This window comes from Tupaia chinensis, unplaced genomic scaffold (genome assembly GCF_000334495.1).
Source record: "Tupaia chinensis unplaced genomic scaffold, TupChi_1.0 Scaffold145685_1, whole genome shotgun sequence".
Classification (NCBI taxonomy): Eukaryota; Metazoa; Chordata; class Mammalia; order Scandentia; family Tupaiidae; genus Tupaia; species Tupaia belangeri.
Genome location: NW_006205542.1, coordinates 36380 through 44315, shown reverse-complemented (window position 1 = coordinate 44315; position 7936 = coordinate 36380). Strand labels below are relative to the sequence as shown.

Sequence of the window (7936 nt, the reverse complement as noted above, 5' to 3'; positions counted from 1 at the left end):
GTTTTCCAGGATATGCCATTATTGGCTTGTAGAACAGTCCTGTAAAAGAGAAAGAATTGCATTTGGCCCCTTCTAGAGGTTTCATGAACTAAACTCCTATTTCAGATATGAAGATTGAGGAACGTCAGCACACCTGGAGAGATTTTGCCACGAGCTATTGTGCGGCTCCCACCCATTCAGCTCTCAAGGATCGTTCACTCACCGTTGTCAGAGCATTGAACCCATTCTTCCCTCCCTAGGAACAGTTTACTCTAAAATTGCCTGTACTCCCATATTTCCTTTCGCCTATTGAAAAGTACAGCCACAACCACCTGGCCCCACTTTCAGTTCATCTGTCCTATGGCTCTGGGATACACAAGTCCACATTAAAATAAGTCTGTATGTCTTTTTTCTTATTAATCTGACTTTTTATCAGTGATTTTCAGTAACCCTCAGAGCAGAAGGGAATTCCTTTTCCTCTATAACACCCAAGGTCACCTTCTTAAGTTAATATCATTACAATAACCATTTATTTCCACTTTTCTAGCTCTGAAATATTTTTTTTTCTTTTCTTTTTTTCTTTTGGAGAGGCTTTCGCTATAGGGCACGTGCGCTCACTAGAAAGACAGAGACAGAGAGACAGAAAGCAAGAAATCACCCCCGAGGGGGGATGGCCACGCTGCAATCCCTTCTCCTCCATTCTCCTCTCAGGATCTTGGGCACACGCGCACATGTGCCTGGAGTGAGTTTAAGCCGCTGGGTCCAGAACTTGAACTGTGGTCGACTACGTGGGAGTTCAGCGACATAGCCATTACGCTAACTGCTGGTCCCTTTTTATTTTTCATAGTAAATAAAAAGCTTTATCTTTTATTATTATTCAGTTAATATGTGTATGTAATAGTTATCATTACTAGGCGCTGTTATAGGCTCTAATAGCCTATAACATGAAAGCTAAAACATGTAAGAAATTGTCTATTACTTGTTTCAACCACTAAAGACACTTTTTATTTTAAAAATTTTAAAAGAATTATTTAATTTAATTGTATTTATTTATTAATTATTATTACTGTTCAATTTGACCAGAGAAACAAAGAGAGAAAGAGGGAGAGAAGGCAAGCTGCCAGGTCCAGAACTTGAACCATGGTCGACCATGTAGGAGTCCAGCACCTCAACCACCATGCTACCTGCCAGCCCCTTAGATTTTTTTTTTTTGAGAGAGAGGTTCTTTGTTATAGAGCACATGTGTTGCTGGAGAGTCAGAGAGAGAGAGAGAGAGAGATAGAAAACAATAAATTACCCCCAGGAAGGATAGCAACATCACAATTCCTTCTCTTCCATTCTCCTCTTGGGATTTTGAGCATGCATGAACACATGCCTGGCATGAATTTTTTTTTTTTTTGAGGTTTTTCACTAGAGGGTGTGTGCATTCACCAGAAAGACTGAGAGTGACAGATAGAAAGTGAGAAATCAGCTGCCAGGGGGGATAGCCATGCCACAATCCCTTCTCCTCCATTCTCCTCTCGGGATCTTAGGCACGCACAAACACGCGCCCGACATGAATTTAAGCCACTGGTTCTGGGACTTGAACCATGGTCAACTACATGGGAGTCCAGCAATATAGCCATTACACCGACTTCTGGTCCCTGGCATGAATTTTAAGATGCCAGGTCTGAGACTTGAACCACAGTTGACTATGTGGTAGTTCAGTGATGTCCTATTATGCTATCTGCTGGTCCAAAGACACTCTTTTTTTCTTTTTTTTAAAAGGAGACATTTCTTACAACTTTTTGGTATCATTTCATTAACATATACTCTATTACTTTATAATTTATTTATTTATTTTTAATTAATTGATTTATATTCATTCACTGAGCAATATCACAACATACAAAATGTGATTTCCCATCCAGAATATACTGCATAGTGGCTTAATCATACATGTTATCATCAATAATTTTTCATTTCTAGTTTCATATATGTATATGTATATATATATATATGTATATATATATATTCCCCCTATTTCTCACCTTATGCCATTTCCCACCCTTCTCTCACACTATCTCAGATGTCTACAGTTGTTTTCCATTTCTCCCCCCCCTACATTTTATTGATTCACAAAATTTCTTAAATAATCTAACTACTTTCAATAGCAAATTCAGCTGGTATATACATATCTGTGAATACATGTCTGACTTTAGGCGTGAAAGTCTGAGTAGAATGAATATACTATAAGGTAGCACCTAGCTGATGCTATATAGCTTACTACTGTCATTAATTAGATATTTTTTACTATATTTTTTAATTTTAAGAAAAGCTATTCTAGCTTTAATAAATCAAAGAGATACTAAGAAACTATGCTTAAAACTTAAAGCCAGGAAACAAGTTGGGATTCTGTTCAAATAGTAGGTACATGAACCTATCAGCAACTCAAGATATGTCAAAAATCCTTAAAACCAGAACAGAGCTTAGAAGAAAATCAGCAATATTTTAGTCAAAAGTTATAAAATTCTATTTCGTCAGGTCAGTCTCATGTACTTTATCTTCTGTTGCGATTCGATCTTCCTGATTAAATTCTTGGGTATAATATTCAACTCTAGACTTGTCCCTACGATTAAATTGGCCATTTTCTTAGTTTTTGAACTCTAATTTAAGAGTGACTGTATTTAATTTTCCTGGTATAGCACTTCCTGTAGAACTTCTTAGAGATTTGGTCTGGTGATGGTAAATTCTTTCAGGTTTTGTTTACCCGAGAATGTTCTTGTCTTCTCTTATCATATGAAGGATAATCTTGCCAGATTTAGTATTCTTGGTTAAAATTGTTTTTCACTCAACACTTTGAATATATGTTCCCATTCTTTTCTCACACACATTATTTCGGATGAGAAGTCCACTGTCAGTCTGACGGGATATCCTTTGTAGATAACTTGATGTTTCTCTCTCGCCAATCTTACTATCTTGTCTTTGTGGTTTGGGTCAATCTTGCTATAATGTGTCTTGGAGAAAATCTTCTTGGATTGATTCTATTTGGGGTTCTTTGTATTTCTTGGGGCTGGACCTTTGAATGCCTCTCTAGGTCTGGAAAGTTCTCTTTCAGGATTTCATGGAATAGATTGTCAATGCCTTTTTGAGTCTCTTCTCCTTCTGGGATACCAATTATCTGCATGCTTGGACATTTGATGGTATCTAGTATTTCTTGTATATTATTCTTTTTTTTTTTTTTCTTTTGGCAACCTTTTCAGTCTTCATGGTGGGCTTTTCTAGGCCAGTGATTCTATCTTCTACATCTGAGTTTCGATTTTCTGTATGATTTAGTCTGCTTTGAATACTTTCAAGGGAGGTTTTTGACTTCCTGGATTATAATCTTCATCTCTAACAGGTCCATTTGATTCTTTTTTATAGTGTGAATTTCCTCTTTAAGATCTTGCAAGAATTTCCTCACTTTCTGGAACTCATCAGTTCCTTTCTCCTACCTCTCTGGCAGTTCATTATCTCTCTTCTCTTCGATCTCTGTGAGCTTTGTCACTATGAAAATTCTAAATTATTTGTCTGACATTTCCATGAGTTTCATCATACTGTCTGAGGATGAAGAGGAGTTATTATTTTCCCTTGGAGGAGAGGTATTTTCTTGTTTTCTCATATATCTTGTGACTCTGTGGTGATTTCTAGTTCATCTGATGGATGGTACATTTCTTCCTAATTCTTTTTTTTAAAATGTGTATATTTTTTATTATTCATACATTAAATTACTATACACTATTTAGATTGTGAAGAGACTTTGCCCAGCATGATATACACCTCAGTCCAGCCCAGTTGAGACCACCATACTCATCTGAGCATTCAAAGGCATGCAGGAAGAGGTGATCTGCAATCTCTCTTTCGTTCCATTTTTACTCTTTGAGCAACAGAGTCAGTGGGAATAGAGGAATATACTGACCCTAATTGTATTCAGATGTTTAGATCCTGTTCACTTGAACCTGTCTAGACACTTAGTGCATAGGGGGTGAGCAGGTAATGAGTAAAGATGAAGGAAAAGATTTAGAGAAGAGGAAAGAAGAGGAAAACATAAAATAAAAAGAAGTAAGAAAAAAAAATAATTTAAAAACTTTAGATTTTAATTTTAAACAGTAAAAACTGAAAACTGTGTGACATGCAAGCGTGCTGTGCAAAAGCAGTATCTCACAGCTGAAGTTCAGGACCCATGTGAGGATGGGCCTGGATTTGTGCCTTTCCTAAACACAATTGGGAGAGGCGCAATTAGCACAATAAAGAAGGGGCTTGAGGGCCCAGAGAATATTTTACCTTAAAAATTTTTTTAAAAAATTAAAAGACACAGTGAGATAGAGAGAGACAGAGAGAGACAGAGAGAAATGGAGAAAAGGAGACAAGAAGCATTACCCACTAGAAATGAGTGTGGAGGGGGAAGTCTCAGCAGAAAATCTTCATCTTAAGTCCCTCACTCTATTCACTTTAAACATTACCTTTTTGTTTTATTTTAATAAAAATAAGCAGTAATATGTGATATTCAAGTATTAGTCATTATTATTATCTTAAAAATGCACTTGTACTTATTAATATATAGAATGATGCTTCTCATTCAAAACCAGTGTTTCTGTGAGCAACATCTATAAGTCAATAAACAAACTGAGTATTTTCTCGGTGGTTAATGTGATGTCATGTTAACGCCCATTAATACTGGCTGGACAGTGTTCATTTCTGTTTCCTTCTCTGACTTTCCAGTCTTTTCTCCTTATCACTAAATCCTGTTTCACAATATTGGAATCAACATTATTTCAAGTTGATTGAATTTCACTCACTGTTCGGCCAGGAATTCCTAACCCTGGTGGGCCTATGTCACCTGGGGAACCGTGGACACCTGGCAGTCCTCTCTCACCCTGTGAAATGAGATGCTTCTGTTAGTGCAAGGTTCAAGTGATGTAAGCTTATCTGATATACTTTGTTAATGATTAATTCTTAATATTCTCATACCTTTGGCCCACGTGGACCAGGTGATCCAGGACTTCCATCTAGTCCCTAGGAGAAAAAAAAGGAGGGGGGCAGGGGATGAATACATGTCTTTTTCAAGTTTTGTCTTGTATTTGTTTTATCTTCTAAGATGAAAACCATCTTAGAAATCATAAGTCAAAAGTATGTTTCATTGCTCATCTTACTTGAACAAACCATTCTGTTAAAAGGATAGAAAAGAGGGAACACAATTTTTAATATGTTATTGAGTTTGTAGAATTACTATAAAGCATAAGAGGTTTTAAATCTAAAAAATGAGACATCTGATGTTGAGAATATTATTAATAATGAATGTAAAAAGTTCAAAAGAGATGCAAACAAAGGCATGTGAAATGGACACATTGGTTATTTATATTTTTTCAGTGATTCTGTTTTCTAAGACCTGAGCTAGTCTGGGTCATGAGGATATTTTTTGCAAATGACAACCTATGGTCATATCTGCAAAGACTCTGGAAGGAAAATTTCAGGCAATTTTTTTTATATATATAGCCATAAGTTGCTTAAATTCTTAAGTGTGCACTCTGCTGGAGAGAGATACAGAGAGGAAATGAGAAATCACCCCCCCAGTGGGGATAGTCACACTGCAATTTCTTCTCCATTCTCCTCATGGGACTTTGGACATGCATATACATATGGTGGGTGTGTTTTTCAAGCCGCTGGGTCCAGTACCCGAAATGTGGAGTTGGTCATTTGGGATCCAGTGCCTTAACCACCACATCATTAGCTGGTCCCAGTTCTTCTGTGTTAAGACTGTGTTCTAAGAATGTTTATGGCTTAAAACCTGTGTATTTTACTGGGTTCTCTAAGGTATCCTTGCACAAAATCACAGGGGGCCTCTGAATCTTCCAAAATCATATGTAAAATGTCATGCACACGTGAATTTTCTTCAGAAGAGAGCCCCTCGCTGTGTGAAAGAGGTTTTATCTCTAATACAAAGAATAAGATATTGTGTTTCTTCTTTTTCTCCTTCAACTTATGCTATACTTGTGTTCTAAAACTGAGAGCCCACAAATAGTAGTCAACGAACGTTCAAAGAAAATAATATAGAAGGGCTGATACTTACTGGTTCCCCTGGCAGACTTTTTCCTGGAGGACCAGTCTCACCTTTGGGACCTTGAAGCCCAGGAGGGCCTATTACCCCACCTGGATCTCCCTGAGGAAGACAACAGAAGGTGGGAAATTGCTCAGGTTCTCAATGGCAAATAGGGAGGCAATAGTTTCCTTTGCCAGCCAAATTTCATTCATTCATTCACTTACTCACTCACTCAGTATTTACTCAGTGACTAATTCCTGCTAGGCACTGCTCTAGTTTCTTTTTTTTTTTTGTTAACCCAAGAAAACTTTATTCAGTTCATTAAAAAAAATTGGTAAAATATATTTTAAAAAGTGATATTTATAACAATAATTTGTAGGTACAAATGAATGATAAGCTACAGTCTTACAGAAGATTATAAACATTTAACACTAGTCAGTCCTTTCTTTTAGGCAAAGTGCTCTTTTGGTGATAGAAAAATTAACAGACACACACTGTAGCGAACTATTTTAGGCAATACAAAAAAAAGGATTTTGATTTGTTTTTCTCTTGAAAACAGAAGTTTACTGTTTATAATCTCTTTTCTTTTTTCACACTCACCATCCATCACCCACTTTCTCCCAACCACTTTCCCCTCTTACTGTCACTACCATCACACCATCCTCTCCATCATCACATCTTCAGATCTCTCAACCTCTGCCATAGGGTGCGGACGCTCAGTACAAATTGTGTGGGGATATACAATGTGTATCTTTTAAAGTCTGGCTCACTTTGCTCAATATTAAGTCTTCTATCTTCATCCATTTTGACTGCTCTAGTTTCTTAAACGCATTTGTATTTTGCAGTGAGTTATATATAATAAGTTTAGCAGAATCATCAAACGTGTTTATGTAAATACATGCACAAAAGGGTATATCTTTTCAGAAAGTTCTTAAGTTAGTCCCCAACAATGATTCAATATTAATAAGTTATCTCCTTGTAGACATCAAAAAACAAGTCCTGAATGAATAAGAGACTCATAAGTCTGTATCAGAGTTGGTAGCTGAGCCTAAAACATGCCCTGATATCTTCGTCTCTTAGTTCATTTTGTCATACGGCATGTCTATGCCAGAACCAGGGCTGTTGCAATGTACAACTCCAGGGGGCACTGTTCACAAGATAATTTATGTGAACGTCTGTATCCTGCACAATCCCAGAAGCCTCATGCTGTCCTTTTGCTTCCCCAATGCCCTTGGATGCTCTGTTTCTTTCTCCTACCTAATTATGGACATGTGTTGCATAATGACATTTCAGTCAATGGCAGTCTGCATGTACGATAGGGCAACAGGCTCTGCAATGCAGCCTAAGTGTATGGTAGGCTATACCATCTAGGTTTGCATAAGCATACTCTATGATGTTTGCATGATAATGAAACTGCCTATCGATGCATTTCTCAGGACACTTCCCCGTCATTAAGCGATTTGTGACTGTATTCAATATACATCAGGAAAATGTGAACTATACCTTTTCTCCTTTAATGCCTTGTTTTCCTGGGATGCCATGTTCTCCTGGCAATCCCTAGAAAATTCAGAAATAAAGAGAAAGAGCAATTAGACCATCTCTTATTATAATGACATTTCTATCTGTGAATTTTTGTCAAGAGAACAGAATTTTGAAATATATAATCTATAACGGAATTTTGGCCAGTTAGGGAAAAACATTAGTGAAGACATGTGGCTTATTAATTCCAGTAAAGTCACCTAGATGTAATGGGGAAGAAACTTAATAAGAGAACTGAACCAAATGTCTCTCTCATATGATTGCCAAGAAGGGGCAGAAAAATAGTGATTTCGGAGCATTACATTAGGATTCAGAAGATAATTAGGAATATTTGTTTTTATTATATTTGGGCAACAGAGG

General features: G+C 36.9%; 2 long non-coding RNA genes across 2 annotated transcripts in view; both read right to left on the bottom strand.

The window, feature by feature from the left end:
- LOC114006113 (uncharacterized) overlaps positions 1-4870 on the bottom strand; it is an 8498-nt gene extending 3628 nt beyond the window's left edge. Inside the window, exon 1 of the long non-coding RNA XR_003547875.1 lies at positions 4797-4870. This is a non-coding gene — a long non-coding RNA (uncharacterized LOC114006113). The remainder of the gene's footprint in view (positions 1-4796) is intronic.
- Positions 4871-7539: 2669 nt separating this feature from the next.
- Positions 7540-7936, bottom strand: part of LOC102481150 (uncharacterized) — a 4480-nt gene continuing 4083 nt past the window's right edge. The window contains exon 5 of the long non-coding RNA XR_337376.2: positions 7540-7594. This is a non-coding gene — a long non-coding RNA (uncharacterized LOC102481150). The remainder of the gene's footprint in view (positions 7595-7936) is intronic.